This window comes from Tachypleus tridentatus, unplaced genomic scaffold (genome assembly GCF_004210375.1).
Source record: "Tachypleus tridentatus isolate NWPU-2018 unplaced genomic scaffold, ASM421037v1 Hic_cluster_2, whole genome shotgun sequence".
NCBI lineage: Eukaryota > Metazoa > Arthropoda > Merostomata > Xiphosura > Limulidae > Tachypleus > Tachypleus tridentatus.
The window spans coordinates 20,422,858-20,445,517 of NW_027467782.1; the positions used below are offsets into that span (position 1 = coordinate 20,422,858).

The 22,660-nt window shown below is 34.4% G+C and overlaps 1 protein-coding gene and 1 pseudogene across 34 annotated transcripts in view; both read right to left on the reverse strand.

Moving 5' to 3' along the window:
* Positions 1 to 22,660, reverse strand: part of LOC143243348 (uncharacterized) — a 207,172-nt gene that overhangs the window by 48,900 nt on the left and 135,612 nt on the right. The window lies entirely within an intron of this gene.
* Positions 39 to 7,900, reverse strand: LOC143243340 (glyoxylate reductase/hydroxypyruvate reductase-like; annotated as a pseudogene). Its single transcript, XR_013024270.1, has 2 exons — positions 6,841 to 7,900; positions 39 to 304 (listed from the first exon to the last, which is right to left on the reverse strand). The product of XR_013024270.1 is annotated as a glyoxylate reductase/hydroxypyruvate reductase-like (transcript).

Here is a 22,660-nt window from a genome sequence, read left to right on the forward strand (position 1 = left end):
TTTCTGTTGAGTAACTGGCAGAATAAAGGAAGTTCACCAGGAAATGTACCATGGTACAGAGTCGAAAAAACAACAACAACGTGGAAGCATATATGAAAAATATTGCCATTCTTTTTAGGATTAACATTACTGTATAAAAGAACAACATGAATACCAATACAAAGGAATACCTTTATACATAAACTATATTAATAAATATAATCAAACATCAAGCACACCCTCTACATTCGTACACTCAATTACACAAACCCCTTCAAACATGTGGTCAGCTATCGGTCAGTTATCTCTTTCTTTCTTTGTGAACCTGACAGAGACAGAAGAAGGTCAAAACGTTGTTTGCCCCTCTACATAAAAAAATCTTCTCAACCCATACCAGCCGTTTTTAAATATATAAAAATACATCATGTTTTACTTTGAAGGAATTTTTTCTAAAAACAACCAAGCTGATTATTGTCTTAAATTAAAGCTACACAAATAACATATTGAAAAAAGTTTTAAAAATGTATATTAAACAAGGCTGAAGGAAATGTTTCAACACCCAGACAAACAGTAAGTTTTAGCGTTATTAACTGAAGACAGGGCCCAACATGGCCAGGTGGGTTAAGGCGATCGACTTGTAACCTGATGGTCACGGGTTTGAATCCCAGTTGCACAAATATGCTCACCCTTTCAGCTGTGGGGCATTATAAAGTGATGGTCAATTCCACTATTCTTTGGTAAAAGAGTAGCCCAAGAGTTCGCGGTGGGTGGTGATGACTAGTTGTCTTCCCTCTAGTCTTACACTGCTAAATTAGGGACGGCTAGCACAGATAGCCCTCGAGTAGCTTTGTGCGAAATTCCAAAACAAACAAACAAACATTCGTAGTTCTAACGGTAATTTAGAAAAATGAGAGTTAGTTCCAATAACTATAATTTTTCATATTTAAAACTGCTAACTCTACAATTCTGTTAGCTGTAAAACTTCAATATTTTGAGAAAGTTACAAATTATTCATTGTATTAGGGACTGTAATGTTTCATACATTGTCAAGACAAAACACCACTTAAAAAACTAGTTTGTGAGGAGTATTGTAATGAAATGGCCGTCCACTATTTAACCCAGACACTCATCTATTTGTTCATATGTCGAAACCTTGGGTCACGCAATTTCTTTATCAATATCACGGAATCTTCAGACCTTGAACTTCGTGTGAAAGAAAGTTTACTCGTAACAAAAGAGTGCTCTCCTCTTAACGCCATATACAGCTTCTTAGACTTAAAACTATTTGATAAAGTGCTAAATATTTCGCGTCTTTTAATTTCCCACCATAGCACCGTATGTGTGTATATAACGGAGCCAAAATGCAGCTAGTGGATTATGATATTCAAAAAGGACTTTAAAAAAAGGCCCCAGTTTTGGTATACTTGATTTAAAAGTTAATTGACACTTTTCGAGAACTCGCCGAAAGTTTAATTGCACTCAAAAAGTTAAATTTGAATCATAATCTAATCTTTCTTAAGTTACATCACAACGTATATTGGTTGATTGGGTTTACTGTAACTTTACTTTCAGGAATGCTAAATTAGTACAAATTAAACATTTATTAAGGTATTTTAATTCATGTTGCTGGAGTGTATTCGCAAATTTGTGTATTTGGAGAGTAAAAACAAGTTCTTTAGTCTTTTTAACCCCTACCTTCTGGTGAGAAACGTTCGGTTTTATTAATAGAATATCATATTAGCATAATCTATTTTCTTTCTGTCTACCATGTCAGTAAATTAGTGTTTGACAATACTGTATCATTAGTCAACATATATTATTTTTCCAGTTTTCTTCCAGATGATGGAGTAAGTATGTTCCAAAATTCTTAAAACTAAATAAAAATATTTTATGTTTTGTTAATTGTCATCTTTATTATTAAACTTTGTTTTCCCCACCACGAGTCCATTGGCCAACTTAAGTAAGAGACTGTATGTACTTGAGAAAAGTGTTGGAGATTCTCTGAAAGACAAAAACTATGAAATCCATTATGTTCGCACACATTATAAATGATCCCAACTTTGGTTATTATTACTTAGAACACCCGTGTATCTACACTTTTTTTTCTTAAGTATGCATGCTATCAATGACGTATTTAGGTTGGGGCTACAGGGGACTTAGTCCCAGGGCCCATGGTTTTAATGGGGGCTCATTGATAAATTTATTATATGTAAAATTACATGGGATATAAGGCCCACAAAAATTATCATTTTCTGGGCCAACAAACCTTAAATCCGCTACCCTATGGTATCAGTGTCTTCAGATTCTCCCGTAGTCTGACTGTTGTTTCAAATAAAGGAACATCTTTTCTGTTGTATTTTTATCTATAACACACAAATAGTATTTATTATTCAAACATTCCAAAACATTGTGGTTTCAACGTTATCTTTATGGCATAAACCTAGAACTAACCAATCCCTTGAGACGACGAAGCGTATAACTTCATAAACAGTGTCAAATTTACTCTTAGGAGGGGTGAGTGATTTGTTACCGAGCATAGCAATATAATCAATATATAGATCAGTTTCAATTTGTTTCATAAAACGAATATAGCATCAATGTCTCCAGCGATATCCTTTGGCACATTCATGTACTTACTTTTTTGTGTGTAATCAATTAATATATGGTTGTATTCTTAATGGTTGTGAGCAGTTAGACCATTTCCAATGTTTGCTGACGTATGTTTCATACCTCATGTAAATACTTCATGACATGTTTATAAATGTCAGAAAAACACGTGTTCAAAAAGTCTTGTAACCTGAGTGCTTTCGAAAGGCTGATCCTGAAAAAAACATGTCCATCTTTCGAAAGTGCTCAGATTTTTATCATTTTTAACCCCATATTCAGAAATTTCTGTTCCTGATGTGATCCTTTTATAAAGTTTGCTTCATTCCATGCATTAATTATTGGGTGTTTCCACTGATGATAGAGCCTGCGTACGTCTGTTAGCTATTCATTCTTCTCAACTTTACCCAACGGCAAAAAGATATCTGTTCAATCATCACAACTTGGATTTTTTATTTTATATATTTTTATTGTTTCTTTGATACATCCTCTGGATATTACTAGTGAATAGCCCCCCCCCGCTAGTTCTGCGGTACGTCTACGGATTTACAACGATAAAATCAGAGGTTCGATTCTCTACGGTGGGCTCAGCAGCTAGCCCGATGTAGCTTTGCTATAAGAACACACACATACTAATGAATATTTATGAAGAATGTCATAAGAGTTTTCAATTTAAGTGCAGTCTTATAAACTTCATTCCCAAATAATCTTACCAAGTACCAAAATAATTTTACGTTTCACACAAATGTTTTGATGTGTGTTTCATTGAAAATATTTTGTAAAACTTATTTGGGAAAAGAAGGCCAAGTAAAGTTCATTTAATGATAACAAAATAGTTTATTTTTTTTCCTTATTCATTGCTGTTTACCATTCATTCAACAAAGTTGTAAACCTGGGTCACAAATATTGTTTTGAATTTCAACATAAATCTACTTCCTGATGGTAGTACAAATAAATAAAGAACATAGTTAAAAAAAAGGCCTGATGCAACAGTGATTAAAATATAAGTGTGAGTACGTATGTAACCATGTCAAGGAAAGCACATAAAAAAACAACAACATAAGTGTTAAGTTTAAACGAGCTAAGGGAAAACAAACTGAGGTGCTAAGAGATTTCTTTTCCTTGCTGTATGCACCATTGTGACATTCACATTAAAGTAGGTAAATAAATATGACTGATTAGTACTTTTATAAAGTATGTTTTTGTTGTGAAATAACTTTCTAGTTTTTGAAGTTTTCATTTCTCCCCTTTTAAACAACGTAACTTGATCACAGTTTCGTTACTAAAGTAAGGGATAACGTAGCGCGTACTCTTAATGATCTTTAAACAACGTAACTTGATCACAGTTACGTTACTAAAGTACGAGGTAACGAAGCACGTACTTTTATATCACGTGAGATTTAATATGAAACTTGATGAAAAGTAGTGAACCGTGTGTGTCGACTTTTCAAATATTTCCTTGACATTAACTGAACTCTTTCTCAAGGTTTTGATTAAGTCTGATATAACGGTTATTATTATTGAAGGACTGTAGGATGAGAATTGTTCTGGGATATCGTTTCAAGACTTGAGCTATTAGCCTAAAGATAATTTTTTAACCTCGTAACCAAAGGCGTAGATTTTTCACACCCAATGGGGGAAGGGGGAAGATTTTTGCAACCACTTATGTGGACTGTGCAATTTCCAAATCGGTAATCTCTGATTACGTGAACCTCAAAGCTGTAAACATGCAAACACAGACTAATCTTGTTGCCACGATACTTGCATGTATAGTTAAATCTACTAACTGATACGAACTATCGCTTAGATCGAAAAGCTTAGAAGGACGCCTATATTAATGATGTACATTTCGGATTTTTTACATGGCTCTAAAACAGCGCTACCTCGCACCCTTGGATTTATATTCAGTTTATGTTGGTTTGTTCTGAATTTCGCGCCAAGCTACACAAGAGCTATTTGGATTAACCGATCTTAATATAGCAATGATGAACTAGGGAGAAAGCAGCTATTCAACACCTCCCGCCTCTAACTCTTGGACTACTCTTTACCAACGAATAGCGGGGTTAACCATTATATTATAACACTCCCACGGCTGAAAGAGTGAGCGGGTTCAGTGAGAAAGAATCGGACCCACGACCCGCACATTGCGAATTGGGTTTTGTAACAACCACAAGATTCATATTCGTCCATGTTATTACAATGAAAGACATTTTTTTCGGTAGTTTTTATGTCTGTTTTAGCTAATTAAACTGGCAAAAATAAACCAAATTGATAACTTTTCGGCGTATTTTATGTAAGTTGCTAAATTATTATTCGCATTGGCATGGCCAAGCGCGTAAGGCGTGCGACTCGTAATGCGAGGGTCGCGGGTTCGCGCCCGCGTCGCGCTAAATATGTTCGCTCTCCCAGCCGTGGGGGCGCATAATGTGGCGGTCAATCCCACTATTCGTTGGTAAAAGAGTAGCCCAAGAGTTAGCGGTGGGTGGTGATGACTAGCTGCCTTCCCTCTAGCCTTACATTGCTAAATTAGGGACGGCTAGCACAGATAGCCCTCGAGTAGCTTTGTGCGAAATTCCAAAACAAACTTATCACGATGAAACAAAAAAGAAAATTTAATGAAAGCTAAAATCTGGGTGCTTCCTATAGTATATAGAAATTTCTTTGCTTGTATATAAACATAAAGCTGCACAATGGGCCATGTGTGGTCAGCCCACCACAAGTATCGAAAGTCTATTTCTAGTGTTCTTAGTCTGTAGACACCTCTCCCCTCGAGATGGGGCGTGTGTAGAACTAAACACACAATACAACTTCCGGAATCAGTGAATTATTGAGTTAATAAATGTTTTAGTTTCAAATCCTGATTGAAAGTAGTTTGGTTTCTCTTCTGAGACACCATTAGATAACTGTTATTAAAACAACAAAAAAGTCTTACATTATACACAATGCCAAGTAGGATACATGTGAGCTGATCACCTCCAGTGTCAATATCAATTCGCTACGAAAAACAAGATTTTCATGTGCCACTAAGTGTATGTATATATGTGTGTGTGTGTGTGTGTGATTACATCCTATATGTTATTTGGCTAGAGACAGACAAAACAGTTTGACTTTAACTAACCATCTGAAAGCAAAAATAGCCTGGTTTATATACAACATACATCAACAAATTCAGGAATGAACTACAAGCAAAGATTAATAACCAAAGGAGAATTTATAAATAATTGAGTTTCAGTTATATATCAGTGCCTTTTGACGAAATCCCATAATCTATATTTTTATAGATAGTATTCCAAGATATTATTAACACATTGACTCTCACTCGAACCACCGGTGAGTCGTTCTCTGTTTTCTTTTTAGAAGACCACTTATTGGCTTGGACACAACGGCTACACATACACTCTTTCTAAAAAAGTAATTGTAAAATGACTAATGGGACCCTAAAAAGTGTCGGTAAAATAAGCTTGCAAGCCAACGTGTTAACATGCAGAAAGTGAAGTTCGATATATTCTTCTGTTATTAACACGTCTCCCAGGAGCCAAGGGGTGTCTTTATAATTTGTTGAATCGCAAAAGTCACTTCAATCCAGTAACTCCTACAGAGGGTGGTTTTGGACGTATCTTTTTGATAGAATTTCGAAACAAGTTTTCACTTGCTAATTGATAAAATTCGAAGTGAAATATAACGTTCTCAAGTTTCCATACTAGTTAGTACTGAGATCAAACCGTTCAGAGTAAATTCAGTACATATCGATAAAGCCACATTCTTAGAATCATTAATTAAACAACTGACAACTTTTTATTTTTCCGCTATCATCTTTTTAATGCTTATCTTTCAGTTTAAATAGAACGATTTCACCTGTGATTCGGCAGAGAAGGTCAAAGCATGAAGATATCCAAGAAAAGAGTGAGTAGACAGGAACAATTTGAAAGTAACTACAGACATAATTTTGTGCTCGACCTGTTACACAGTGTCTATCAAGGTGGGCCTAAACCGTTCTTGTGATTTGGAGACTTCCACGCTTATTGTGCTTGGTCATTAAGTCCATGATGCTTGAATGTTTTTGGAATTTCGCGTGAAGCTACTCGAGAGCTATTTACATTGGACGTCCCTAATTTAGCAGTGTAAGAGTAGAGGAAAGGGAGCTAGTTACTAGTTAATAGCGAACTACTTACAAAACAAACAACATAATTACATTCAACTCTTATTTAGAGAGGCAGTATTTTTGCTATTAAAATAATAATACAGAAACCGTCTTACATTCTTATCCAAACTTGACGTAACTATTTGGAGTGAGTCTAGTTTTTTTTTATCCACCTTGTGTTGAACATCTTTTAACTCTGGGATCGGTGTTATCAAACCTTTCCCATCGCAATACGACAAGACGTTTCTTGCCGCGAGTTTAGCCATATTTTGTCTAACTGTTACTTCTGCAGTTCCTATGTGGGTAGAAGGACCAAGAGTGGTGAGTCTGTGATCTTTTGGTATCGATTCAGGAACCATGACATCCAAACCAGCAGCACGGATCTTTCCATGTTTTAAGGCATCGTATAAATCATCATGTTGTACGACTTTTCCTCTGCTCGTGTTGATAAATATAGCAGTAGATTTCATCAGGTTAAACTGCTTAGCAGTAAACAGTTCTGTTGTTTTGTCTGTCAGATTGCACGTACACAGAACGAAGTCCCTCAGAAGATCTTCAAATTCTACATAGCGGGCTCCCATACTTTCTACAGCATCAACAGGTTTGTGTATATCATGGTAGACAACTTTATTGATTTTAAATGATAAAATTCTTTCGGCAACAGCCTGACCGATTTTTCCCATGCCCACGATGCCCACAGTGGCATTTTTAAGTCCTACACCACACATCCAATAAGGCTCCCACATATGTACCTACTCTCTATTTTTTTATAGCGTTTGAAGCTTCAAACAGTCGTCTCCCAGTTATCAGCATAAGAGCAACTGTTAATTCGGCAACGCTATCAGTTGGTATCCCTGGTGTATTACTTACTAGGATGTCGCGTTTCCTGCATTCATTAATATCAATATGGTCGTACCCGACAGAATTGGTCGCGATTACTTTAAGTTGCTGTCGATTATATCTGTTGTTGAACAGTAAATAATATCCTTTCCCTGAATACCCTTAATAAGCGCCTCACGTGGTATTGTTTTGGGTTCTTTATAAAATTCAACATCACATACCTTCCTCAACATGTCGTTCACTTCCTGCGATATGTCAGGCCTAGTAACAAAAACTTTGTATTTTGTCATGGTGACTACGTTTTATCGTTAGTAGTGCTACACTATCCGTGTAATGCTCAGTGAAACTCAGTCACTCGCATTGCTCAAGATTCATTATATAACCTATGTTGTCGGTAAGCGCCATCTCTGGATAAATACGTGCAAAAGGTTTGTTTGTGATTATTTGAGTTAACCCAAAAGTGTTGAATTTATAGAGCCATAATTTTCCTTTTGTTGATAATAGTAACATAAAACTTAAGAATATGTTATTTAGCCAATAGGTCGCTGCATTTTTATTTTTCTTCATATAAGTGTTTCACATTCTAATGGTAACTGTTGAAGAATTGAAATATATATTTTCTTATTGAAAACGTAATGTTCCTTTATTATTAATTACTTCCTGCCAACGATTCACAAGCTTCTGAATGCCACTTCTATAGAATTATTAGGGTTTGGAGGAAAAGAATGCAGAGAAGGTAGTTTTGACAATTTCATGTGTTCCAAGCTCTTTTCCATCAAGATAGTTCTGCAAACTTCGGAATAGATGATAATCAGATGGGGAAAGGTCTGGAGAATCAGGAAGTTGTGGAAATCTTTCCACTCTAGCTCTTTAATCTTTACAGATGTGATCCTTGCTGTATGAGGCCGTGCATTATCCTGGTGTTACACAACATCTTTACAACTGATCAAAGCAGGCCTCTTTCTTTCGGTGCAAACTTTGAGCGCTCTAACTGTTGACAATAGAAGTCTTATGTAATCGTTACATTAATAGCAGCAATTCAAAGTGAATCACATAAACAATATCCAACCGAAAGATTAACAAGACTTTCCTAGGGTGGTGGTCCATTTTGGGCTGTGCTTTAGCCAGTCGACCTGCACGTAGCCATTGTCTGCGGCACTTAACAATTTTTATAAAATATCAATTTTCTATCTCCAGTCATTAACCTGTCCAAAAAAGGTGTGTTACATTTACGAGAGAAGTGCAAATGTCCACTCTTGCTCTAAGGTTGGCTTCTTTCAAATCATGTGTGACCCTTTTGCCAAGTTTTGAAACGTTTTCTAGCTGCTGTAGATGACGGTGAAATGTTGAATGGTTTGAAATTAGCTTCTGTGCCAGTTCTTTAACAGTTACAGCACAGTCTCCATCAAGTGCAGCCAGCAACAAGTCATCGTTAAACTATATAGTATGACCTGATCGTGGCGCATCACATAAATTGCAGTCACCTGATCTGAACTTCTGAAAACACCTTCGACATCTTCTTTCATTGAGAGGCTTCGCATCGTAAACAACTTGAATATTTCGTGTAGTTTCGGATGCACGGTTGTCTTTTTTAAATTCATAAAGCATTATATGCTTAATGTGCTTCTCAGACACATCCATCTTCATAATGGTTTATTTGATAAATGATCTAAAAGTGGAGTTGGGTTAGTTTCTTTAATTTGTGTGAACATTTTTATACACGTCTTACTACATATTTCAGTCATTAAAGCCTTTTGCAAAGACAAAAATGATAATACAATTTCTGTATTACATTTTTGAAAATTACTTATGGGATGACCTGATAGTTTTTCCTTCATTTTTGTTTAATTTCGCGCAAAGCTACACGAGGGCTATCTGCGCTAGCCGTCCCTAATTTAGCAGTGCAAGACTAAAGGGAAGGCAGCTAGTCATCACCACCCACCGCCAACTCTTGAGCTACTCTTTTACCAACGAATAGTGAGATTGACCGTCACATTATTTCGCCCCCGATGCTGAAAGGGCGAGCATATTTGGTGTGACGGAGATTCGAACCCACGATCCTCAGATTATGGGTCGAGCGCCTTAACCACCGAGCCAGGCCAGGACCCTTAATTGTTCAACAATACGTCTGTGAACTAAAAAACCGAATTTTGTTAACCGTTGTGCGCACAGCACAAATAGTCTATTGCAAAGCTTTCTACTTATCTACAAACAAACGCATCAAAAACATATAAATTATGATGAATTTTATATGTCAGAAATATCGCTTTATTAGAACAAAGCATACGGTGAAATTTTCTCGTCTTCTCCAAAATGTATAAATTGTATTAGGGTTTACATATAAAATATCTGTTTATCTACAATTTGTACTGATAAAGACTAAGATAAAATTTATTTTTATGTTTCTTTTAAGCACAAAGCTACAGAATGGGCTATCTGTGCCGTGCCCACCCCGGTTTTAGCGGTGTGAGCTCTAAGACTTACCACAAGAAAGCCTGTGCTCTTTCTAACAAAAGTATGGTGCTTCTAAATAGTTTCTTTTATTCGATATTAGAACGGTAAAAATGTTTGATCAAGGTTTATATTTCAAAGAATACAATAAGTATGAGTGATATTTTAGTTACAAGTCCATGAATAAAATGAATAAAAAGACAATATAAAAATTTGACAATAGTCGCAAAGGTCACAAAGTCGTAGGATCGACTGCAGTCGGACTTTGCAGTGAAAGAGTTAATGACTGAAGTTGGTTTTCTGACAGTCTCTCAAACATATACATTAATCGATAATCCACAGGTAACACACCGTTTAACAAACAGAAATTTACATAAACCGCCAACCAACATAATACGGTAGCCACTGTTAATCTCACTTAGAGATGTCGCAACAAATACCTTACTGAAATCAAAGTTGTTAACAGTTAATGTAGTGGCTTCATGTCAAATACCCTAATGAAATCAAAGTTGTTAACTGTTAATGTAGTGGCTTCATATCAAATACCCTAATGAAACCAAAGTTGTTAACTGTTCATTTAGCGGTGTCATAACAAATACCCTAAAGAAGCCATAGTTACAACGGTAACACGTACAATGATGAAGAATGATACTTAAGTTATGCAAATATTGTATGAAAGCAGAATATTTCAGTTATACTATGCAATATAATCAATTATGCAACTTAAACAAATACTAAAGCATTTTATGCTGAACAGTGTTTCAAAATTTCAGTGAGCATTGGACTTTTGATACTTGTTAGCACAATGTTATTAGCAACCCCATCATGTGTTACAAATACAATTTTCTTGGCTGTGGAAATTCATTACAATTACACCTCCATGTCAAACCTGTGTTATAGTTATTAGTAACATGTATTCTGGTTCATTCATGAAGTAAGCAAAAATAAAGTATAACATTAAACCAATCTTTAAGTAGAGTTTTACTAAAACATTCTCTAATTGAAATTGATACTCAAGACTCTACAATTTGATCTTTAGCTATATTTAACTGTTGTGAAATGTATCTATTGTGTGATTGGAAAAAAAAACTGAGCCAGGCTAGTACAGATACTTATGTACATTTCTGTATTTTTGAACTTTACACCATCACTGACATCATTGTTAGATATGACTGGACATGCACTGGACATCAGCAGCTGAACTTATCAGAAGAAAACAAATACGACTACACATTGTAGAAAATGTAGGTGAGGAAGTGGTAATTGTTTATGTTTACAAAATGTCTTTATGGATTTTGTAGAAAGTAGCAGCTTATAAGTCACTTACTTTAAGTGTAAACCAAACCTTTACTCAAAGATAAACAATCATAAACAGTATTTTGTATTTATGGCAAAAGCTACTGAAACTACCTGCCACAATCTTTAATTTTGAGCTACTTATCAGAGAGAAGATAGCAAACCACTACTTCTCCCACCTCCTGTGCTAAGGGATTGCTAAGGGTTTTCTTTGTGAACCTGACGATGACCGAAGAAGGTCGAAACGTTGTTCGCTCTTCTATGTAAAGTGTTTCTCAGCCCAAACGAGCCGTTTTGCATATAAATTTCTCAACAAGTGGGTTTCTTGTCATCACTGAATATTCAAACCACTTCAATTTCGACATGTCTGTTGCATACGACGCTTTTCATTCATCAATAAAGTGCATTTTTTAAAAGATATGCCTAATGGTAATATATGGTAAAATTAAGGATATTAGTGTAAAGATAAAATTGATTTTGGTTGTTATTAGTGGATATAAAAGAAAGGCCTTTAGTGGGAATTTCTTAAAACCACAATAGTACTGATGAAATAAGTAAGAATCTTTACAATCAGATTAAGATTTCAGCTCTTAATGAAACCATGAGGGGACATATGTATTTGGTAATATTAAAGTCAAACCATGAGGGAACATATATATTGGGTAATATTAAAGTCAAACCATGATGGAACATATGTATTGGGTAATATTAAAGTCAAACCATGATGGAACATATATATTGGGTAATATTAAAGTCAAACCATGATGGAACATATGTATTGGGTAATATTAAAGTCAAACCATGATGGAACATATGTATTGGGTAATATTAAAGTCAAACCATGATGGAACATATGTATTGGGTAATATTAAAGTCAAACCATGATGGAACATATGTATTGGGTAATATTAAAGTCAAATCATGATGTAACATATATATTGGGTAATATTAAAGTCAAACCATGATGGAACATATGTATTGGGTAATATTAAAGTCAAACCATGAGGGAGAAATGCTTTAAAAACTGTTGAGTTTCATAAGGAACTAGTCAAGGAACCTATTAAAACAATGGTATGTTAAATTTATTGTTAACTTCAAATACAGAAATGATTATGGAAATTGGAGAACGTATGGATGCGTATGATAAGTGCTCTATCAGGTGAAATGTTCTGTTGCAAATAGAGATAAATAAGAACGATATATGGGTCATAATTTAAAATAAAAATTAAAAGGATGCAACAAGAATAATCTGTTCTGAATTGGTCAACTGAGTTATGTAGCGACACTGATCACATGTATAAACTCTTTAAAGGTAAATTCTTTAATATTCAAGATAAACATATTCCTCATAGAATGAAAGGGGTAGCTACAAGGAAACAATAAACAGGTTGACTCACAAACAGTTTAAGATATAAGATTTATTAAAATCATCATAAATTTAAGAAATTTGAATTGACTGGTATGACACGAGATTCATGAGATCAAAAAGTTGTTGAAACAAGAAATGAAAATATGATAAAAGATTGACTGTAAATTAAAAATTAAGAGTACAGACTTTTTTAAAGCACACTAAAAAAAAGAAAATATTGTTTTATCATACGTGGAGATGCTGATGCATAATCGTTTGTTTTTTTCCATATTTGCCAACGAAAATAGTAGAACTAGGGACACAGGTATAACTTATGGACTGGTAGGAATCATCTTCAGCTAAGGCAGTTTTAATTATTTAAGAGTTTGGTTGGCTTTTGGAATGGGTTATCTTCAGACGTTGAAAAAGCAGTACATGAGAGTTTAGATAAAAAGCTTGAAAAGTGCATGAATGATAACGACTGGCTTTAATTATTTTTAAATTATTCTAATTTGGTTTAGAAGATGACACAACCGAGATAGACTAATGTTTTTCGAAAATACTATGTGAATAGAGTGTCATTGTGTGTAGGTCATACTGCACAATCTACGTTGTGAGAAAATTAATAAATTGTTAAAAGAAATATGTCCAGATTTTTATTGTAATCATGTAACCGAAAATCATTATTGAGTTAATTTAATATTTAAGAGTTCGTTTCAATTATTCTACAGTATCATCCTTTTTCAGGATAATTTAATTGAATGGTAAGGAAAGTTAATTAACTGGTAAATTACTGATTTAAACTGATTGTATTAATTATATATTGATTATATTCAGTGAAGCTTTGTTCATAAAATTATATCTCTTTCTGGATTGATTCCTCTGTAGCAAGTCTGCCTTGAATTCTGTTTCTGTTGTTTCATCATTTGAACAATAAAATCCAGCAGACAATTTTGTATTATCTGTCTTGAATTCTGTTGGTGTTATTTCATCATTTGAACAATAAAATCTAATACAACATTTTGCAATACATTTAATAAAATAAACAATACAATTTAAACTGTTCTTAATTTATTATTTTACAATTTTAAACAACAAACATAACATATATAAATACACAAATTACTATTTACAATGAGAAATCCATTTTATCTTTTTTGCGTGTATTTATTTCTTCTTCCAAATTCAAAATGACCGGGTTGTGAAGCGTATTTTGTCGGTATTTATTATCATATTTCTGATTTCTTTGATGTGTTTTCGGCTGACACTAACGCTATCTATTTCTAGAATTTCGTCACCAGGATCAAGAATTCCAATGAGTGAAATAAATGTTTCGAAATTTTTTATACGAGTAACGAAAACTCCTGAAACTATTAAAACAATAAATATATACATATATGTACACTTTGTAGTAATTTTTGCTATTTAGTGCGTCAATCTTCTTTACTAAAATTCGTCTATGAATTGCTAACTTGCTTTGTTTAACAATGTTAATGAGGTAAGACACGAATACAAAATAGCTTGAAAACATATTGTCCGAATAAGAAAAGAAAATGTTTGAATATTTAGATCGCGTTAACCAGTTAAAATCCTTCCTCTTCTCTTTTCACAACAAAAACATTCCTTAAAGTAACAACAAATCAATGAAAGACACATGGAATAGCGACTCACAACTATGTAGGCATGATAACGCAATTTTTTCTAGACTCTGTTATAAAACTGTTGGTAATACAACGTGCTCTGAGCAAATTGGTCCTCATTGACTGTGCTCAATTCGTATATTTATTACATTACTTATCCCTCAAATTATGGACTTGTTCTTGGCTGTTAACTTCAGGAGGAAAGACAACATATTAGGTCATATCGAACAATTGTTTTACCTATTGAAACTGTTAAATGGGCAGGATGTTGCTCTGGAGTAGGCTGAAAAGGACAACGGTTTTATTGAGTAATTAACTTCTATCTTATTAATAAGTTTAAAACCTGGAACTGCTATGCAGTTATTCCATAGGTGGCTTTGAGTGAAGAATATCCTAAGCCATACAATAATCAATCTGTTACGACAATTCGGAGTGAATCTGTGTGTGTGCGCGTTTAATCTTAACAAAGGTCTATCTGCCCTATGCTCACCCTAACTGTTTTAAAAACTTTATTTTAAAACCATATTAAGCGCAAAGTGTAAAACCAATAAAGTTTGTTTGTGTTTGAAATTCGCACAAAGCTTCACGAGAGCTATCTATGCCAGGCGTTCCTAATTTAAAATGTAATACAACAAGGAAGGCAGCTAGTCGTCACCGCCCATAGCCAACTCTTGAGCTACTCTTTTACCAGCGAATAGTGGGATTGACCGTCAGTTATAACAGACCCACGGCTGAAAGGACGAGTATGTTTCGTGTGACAGGGATTCGAACTCGCAACCCTCGGATTACGATTTCAATGTGTTAACCATCGGGCCAAGTCGGGCTCAAAACTATTGAAGTGTTTTCCAATGAAGCGAAAGCAATCGTATAGCAGAGCACATAGGACAGCAACAGACTCCAAAACCAAACCTTAGGTCAACTCAGAGCAGCCTTATCCTTAACGAAATATAAACTATGACTACATGATGTGTTGTATCCTACAGATTGTATTATTATTCTCATAATTCGTGGCATGTGCACGATTCACTAACGTCACGGCAGTACAAATTGCAATGTTAAAGCGTTTCTTAAATGACAACATTTCAGTGTCTAGTAACTAAGTTATAGACAGACAACACACTACCATAAAGTGGTGTAAATGATTAAAATGGGTGATCTCTCCAGGTCATCTTTTACTGCAATAATAATAATAAAAGAAACGCTATTCTGATACAAACAAGAGACTGCTTACCATTACTGTTCTTTAACTTCTTCTTAGCAATACAAAATCCGAAAGGTTTATTTCTAGGCTTCACTATCTCTATAACACGTTTTTCATCCTCTTCAAATTTAATGACACGACCAGTTGGGTAATTCACAACTGGTGAGCTATCCAACTCGATTTCTTCATTATCATTGCTACTAGAGTGTGTTTTGGAGAGAAAAAATGTTGTTAAAGCACAGATTGTTGTTTCCCTTTTTATACATGCATAAATTAAAAAGGTGAGACATCCAATTACTGTCATGCCACGCGGATGAGAGTAAGAAATAAACAGAAAAGAAACTACGACATGGTTGTTCAAAGAAGTCCAACGAAGCTGTATGATATACAAAGTCAATACAAGTTAAAGTTTAATATAAACGTATTTTAAATTAGAAATCGTCGATTTCCCTAAGGACATGTTAAAATCTGTTACATTTTTTCTAATCACTCTTCCTTCAAACAGATCCTTTCAGAGATTAAAAGATAACATTAATTTATACTTATTATATTCTACTTGGACGGGCCAGCAATAACTGATATTCAGTATGCAGTGTTGCGTTTCTCAGTGTCTAATATTCGAGCCACAATGCAGCTGAATACAGCCCGTAAGTTCGGTTGTGCTCGGGTTATAGTAATGGCAGTCATTCCCATTCTTCGGATCTAACAGACGGCTAAAGTTTCTTACGGTAATGAGCAGTTGGTCAGCTGTTTAGAATTAGGAATGTTAAGTGATTCTGACTTGCCATTTAGCCCTTGTGAGCATAGAATTCCCATCAATTGAAAATAACGGTATCAAGCTACTGAGAGACTCTAGAGGAGAGTTGGAAAATTAAGAATTCTCAGTTTTCAACCAGAGAATATTCGTGTTCAAATGTATGAGAGTCTCATACCAAAACAAAAAGAAAACGCCTACTAATTTTCAATTGGATTTTCAAGTTATTCACCCTCTAGATATTTAGTCTCAGAAAAAATAGAGTTAAATAGTCAGTATAGCTTTCACTCGTATGAGTAAAAATAGACAAAAGGCACACAACGTTGTCCACAAAGCCACTTATCACAAAAGCTTTAGTGTTTACCCTTCGGCTAAACTGTACACTGTGAAAAACGATTACATGGATATGTGTAGTAAGAAATTTAGGTTTCTGAGAGGGCCGTAAGAAGCGATAAGTTCGTCAGATTTTTTTCGTAAAGCTATACATAACGTTGAGTATATGTAGTATGAAAATACGGTATCCTAGTTAATTCATAAAAACCTAGAACTTACGAGTCGTGACACCAGACTCTTATTCTTTCCTGCTTGGTTTGATGCTTACAACAAAAAACTCTTTTAAACCCGTCCTCAATCCTCTCCTTCAATGATTTCTTCTGCGGGGGCAAAGTCACTGGAATAGAAGCAATACTTGCAAATAATTAATTTGTCATAGTATATTTACACAAAAGTGACTTGTATGAGAAAAGATCAATATTTATTTAAATGAATTGTGTTATATTGATAAATCAGTACCTTAATGTTAATGGTTAACAACTGAGATAAAATTGATAAATATCACGATCCACACTAAAACAATTATTGTTCAGACAATATAACAGTATGAACAGTATTTCAATAACTTCTAGATCTGTCGTGTATGAGTCAAACTGTGGAGTCCTGGTATTATACAGAGGTCCTCGATAATAGTGGATATTGCAGATGTAATGGAATTAACATATTCTTCTCTACTCTCATTCACAAGTTGCTATAATACCCACGTTAAAGTTACTTATAATGAAAAATGGTTGCAATTGTGCATAGAGAAAAGCAGTTGTTGAGGTTTGTCAAATGATTATTAAACGTACTTGAATATTTATATGGTAGAATAGACAACGAATTATGGTTATTTCAAAGTCACATGAAACATATGTTACCAAATTTGTCTGCTTGAATCAAAAATACAAGAATTAAGGTCCCAAAACAAATTATAAGTGAAAACGACTCTACAAGATGTTGACGGCAAAGATGTTATGACAGGTAGCGTTTAACTAGTTTTAGCCAAGCAGCAAATGTGCAATGTACTTGAAGAAATACATGGATTATATAACTAACTATAAAACCTAATTATATCATTGGATTACATACTTTTCATTGAATCTTTAAGATAACAGTTTTTCTGCTTGATAACAGATTATAATCATCAATAGTACATATTCTTATCAAAACACAAGTTTTATGGTGAGATAAAAACAACTAAGAACAACAATATATAATATACATGAACTGTTACATATTTGCTAAGAAACAATTTTAAAATATTTTTATAATTTTAATTTTTTTTCGTCACTTATTCTATATGATTTGGTTTCTTTTAAATTTTGCGCGAAACAATACGTAGGCTGTATACACCAACCATATTTTCAGCAAATGTAGTCTAAAGGAAAGACACCAAGTCAACACCTTACACTGTCAACTATTGGGTTACTCTTAGATCAACGAATAATGAAATAGACTGTCATATTTTAATTTTCCCTTTCGACTAAATAGGTTGAATGTGTTTGGTGTGACAGGAGCTCAAAACAGTTTTCCGGGTATTGTGAGCAGAGCGTCCAGGCAATCACTTAGCTAAAAGTCAGGATTTATTTGAGAATACATAACTTTTGGGTATGAAAATCACGGAAAGAATTGGAGAACACATACCTTTTGGGTATGAAAATCCCGGAAGGAACTGATTCTTCTTCTTCATTCCAGATTGTATCATTGATTGGCCAATATTCATCTAAGTTAAGATGAAAAATACTGATTTCTACAAAATTAAATAACATCTAAACTAGTTTTGCTTTGATATCTAGTAAGGAATATGCTAGATTAAATAATTAAATTCAAAACACAATAACAGCAGCTTTTACACGAGGTAAACTATGACTTTAATAACTACATCGTATTGTCCTTTTGTTTTTTTACGTTCGTGCAATGATACACAAGGACTGTCTTTGATAGCCGTCCCTGATTTAGCAGTGTAAGACTAGAGGGAAGGAAGCTAGTCATCACCACCCACCGCCAACTTTTGGGCTACTCTTTTATCAACGAATAAAGGGATTGAACCTCGCATTATAGCGTCCCCACAGCTGAAAGGGCAAACATGTTTGGTGCGACAGGGATTCGAGCTCGAAACTTTGGGATTACGATTTCAAAGTATTAACCACCTGGCCAAGTCGGGCTCAAAACTATTGAAGTGAAATTTTAAACGTTAATATAAAATTGTTTCAGTTACAATGCAAAACCTGCTTCACTAAATAATTAAATTCAAAATACAATAACAACAACTTCTACACCAGGTAAATCCTGACTTTAATAACTAAATCATATGAACCTTTAATACGACATCATCATCATCAGTTCAAAACTGTTGTTATTGTAATTTTAAATTAACCGTCACGTTATTTTCTGCCGGATTATGCCATGATAATTTTGTTTCCACTATAATTAATTAATTTAAAAATAATAAATTGAACACATAATCCTGTCATCTTTCTTTAGATTTGCACTCGGCCCGGCATAATCAAGCGTGTTAAGGCGTGCGACTCGGAATCTGAGGGTCGCGGGTTCGCATCCCCGTCGCGCTAAACGTGCTCGCCCTTTCAGCCGTGGGGGCGTTATAATGTGACGGTCAATCCCACTATTCGTTGGTAAAAGAGTAGCCCAAGAGTTAGCGGTGGGTGGTGATGACTAGCTGTTTTCCCTCTCGTCTTACACTGCTAAATTAGGGACGGGTAGCACAGATAGCCCTCGTGTAGCTTTTTGCGAAATTCAACAGCAAACAAACAAACTAGATTTGCACTCACGACATATATTAATCATCTTGATGTTTGGTGAAGGGACCTCTGACGTGTTTTGTACCAAGAGCAGATAAAATCAAAATGAATCGTCACAAATATTTTAATTTCTTGCTTTTCAAGTTCTTACTTCATGCTGTGTTGTATCCTACAGATTGTATTATCTTTCTCGTAATTCGTGGCATGTGCACGATTCACTAACGTCACGGCAGTACAAATTGCAATGTTAAGCGTTTCTTAAATGACAACATTTCAGTGTCTAGTAACTAAGTTATAGACAGACAACACACTACCATAAAGTGGTGTAAATGATTAAAATGGGTGATCTCTCCAGGTCATCTTTTACTGTAATAATAATAATAAAAGAAACGCTATTCTGATACAAACAAGAGACTGCTTACCATTACTGTTCTTTAACATCTTGTTAGCAATACAAAATCCGTGAGGTTTATTTTTAGACTTTATTATCTCTATAACACGTTTTTCATCCTTTTTAAATTCAACAACACGACCAATCGTGTAATTCCAAACGGATGAGCTATCCCATTCAATCTCTTCATTGCTACTAGAGTGTGTTTTGGAGAGAAAAATTGTTGTTAAAGCACAGATTGTTGTTTCCCTTTTATACAAGCATAAATTAAAAAGGTGAGACATCCAATTACTGTCATGCCACGCGGATGATAGTAAGAAATAAACAAAAAAGAAACTACGACGTGGTTGTTCAAAGAAGTCCAACGAAGCTGTATGATATACAAAGTCAATACAAGTTAAAGTTTAATATAAACGTATTTTAAATTAGAAATCGTCGATTACCCTAAGGACATGTTAAAATCTGTTACATTTTTCTAATCACTCTTCCTTCAAACAGATCCTTTCAGAGATTAAAAGATAACATTAATTTATACTTATTATATTCTACTTGGACGGGCCAGCAGTAACTGATATTCAGTATGCAGGGTTGCGTTTCTCAGTCTCTAATATTCGAGCCACAATGCAGCTAAATACAGCCCGTAATTTCGGTTGTGCTCGGGTTATAGTAATGGCAGTCATTCCCATTCTTCGGATCTAACAGACGGCTAAAGTTTCTTACGGTAATGAGCAGTTGGTCAGCTGTTTAGAATTAGGAATGTTAAGTGATTCTGACTTGCCATTTAGCACTTGTGAGCATAGAATTCCCATCAATTGAAAATAACGGTATCAAGCTACTGAGAGACTCTAGAGGAGAGTTGGAAAATTAAGAATTCTCAGTTTTCAACCAGAGAATATTCGTGTTCGAATGTATGAGAGTCTCATACCAAAACAAAAAGAAAACGCCTACTAATTGTCAATTGGATTTTCAAGTTATTCACCCTCTAGACATTTAGTCTCAGAAAAAATAGAGTTAAATAGTCAGTATAGCTTTCACTCGTATGAGTAAAAATAGACAAAAGGCACACAACGTTGTCCACAAAGCCACTTATCACAAAAGCTTTAGTGTTTACCTTTCGGCTAAACTGTACACTGTGAAAAACGATTACATGGATATGTGTAGTAACAAATGTAGGTTTCTGAGAGGGCCGTAAGAAGCGATAAGTTCAGTCAGACTTTTTTCGTAAAGCTATACATTACGTTGAGTATATGTAGTATGAAAATACGGTATCCTAGTTAATTCATAAAAACCTAGAACTTACGAGTCGTGACACCAGACTCTTATTCTTTCCTGCTTGGTTTGATGCTTACAACAAAAAACTCTTTTAAACCCGTCCTCAATCCTCTCCTTCAATGATTTCTTCTGCGGGGCAAAGTCACTGGAATAGAAGCAATACTTGCAAATAATTAATTTGTCATAGTATATTTACACAAAAGTGACTTGTATGAGAAAAGATCAATATTTATTTAAATGAATTGTGCTATATTGATAAATCAGCACCTTAATGTTAATGGTTAACAACTGAGATAAAATTGGTAAATATCACGATCCACACTAAAACAATTATTGTTCAGACAATATAACAGTATGAACAGTATTTCAATAACTTCTAGATCTGTCGTGTATGAGTCAAACTGTGGAGTCCTGGTATTATACAGAGGTCCTCGATAATAGTGGATATTGCAGATGTAATGGAATTAACATATTCTTCTCTACTCTCATTCACAAGTTGCTATAATACCCACGTTAAAGTTACTTATAATGAAAAATGGTTGCAATTGTGCATAGAGAAAAGCAGTTGTTGAGGTTTGTCAAATGATTATTAAACGTACTTGAATATTTATATGGTGGAATAGATAACGAATTATGGTTATTTCAAAGTCACATAAAACATATGTTACCAAATTTGTCTGCTTGAATCAAAAATACAAGAATTAAGGTCCCAAAACAAATTATAAGTGAAAACGACTCTACAAGATATTGACGGCAAAGATGTTATGACAGGTAGCGTTTAACTAGTTTTAGCCAAGCAGCAAATGTGCAATGTACTTGAAGAAATACATAGATTATATAAGTAACTATGAAACCTAATTATATCATTGGATTACATACTTTTCATTGAATCTTTAAGATAACAGTTTTTCTGCTTGATAACAGATTATAATAATCAATAGTACATATTCTTATCAAAACACAAGTTTTATGGTGAGATAAAAACAACTTAGAACAACAATATATAATATACATGAACTGTTACATATTTACTGAGAAACTATTTTAAAATATTTTTATAATTTTAATTTTTTTTCGATACTTAGTCTATTTGATGTGGTTTCTTTTAAATTTTGCGCGAGACAACACGTAGGCTGTATACACCAACCATATTTTCAGCAATTGTAGTCTAAAGGAAAGACACCAAGTCAACACCTTACACTGTCAACTATTGGGTTACTCTTAGATCAACGAATAATGAAATTGACCGTCATATTTTAATTTTCCCTTTCGACTAAATAGGTTGAATGTGTTTGGTGTGATAGGAGCTCAAAACAGCTTTCCGGGTATTGTGAGCAAAGCGTCCAGGCAACCACTTAGCTAAAAGTCAGGATTTATTGGAGAATACATACCTTTTGGGTATGAAAATCTTGGAAGGAACTGATTCTTCTTCTTCATTCCAGATTGTATCATTGATTGGCCAATATTCATCTAAGTTAAGATAAAAAATACTGATTTCTACAAAATTAAATAACATCTAAACTAGTTTTGCTTTGATATCTAGTAAGGAATATGCTAGATTAAATAATTAAATTCAAAACACAATAACAGCAGCTTTTACACGAGGTAAACTATGACTTTAATAACTACATCGTATTGTCCTTTTGTTTTTTTACGTTCGTGCAATGAT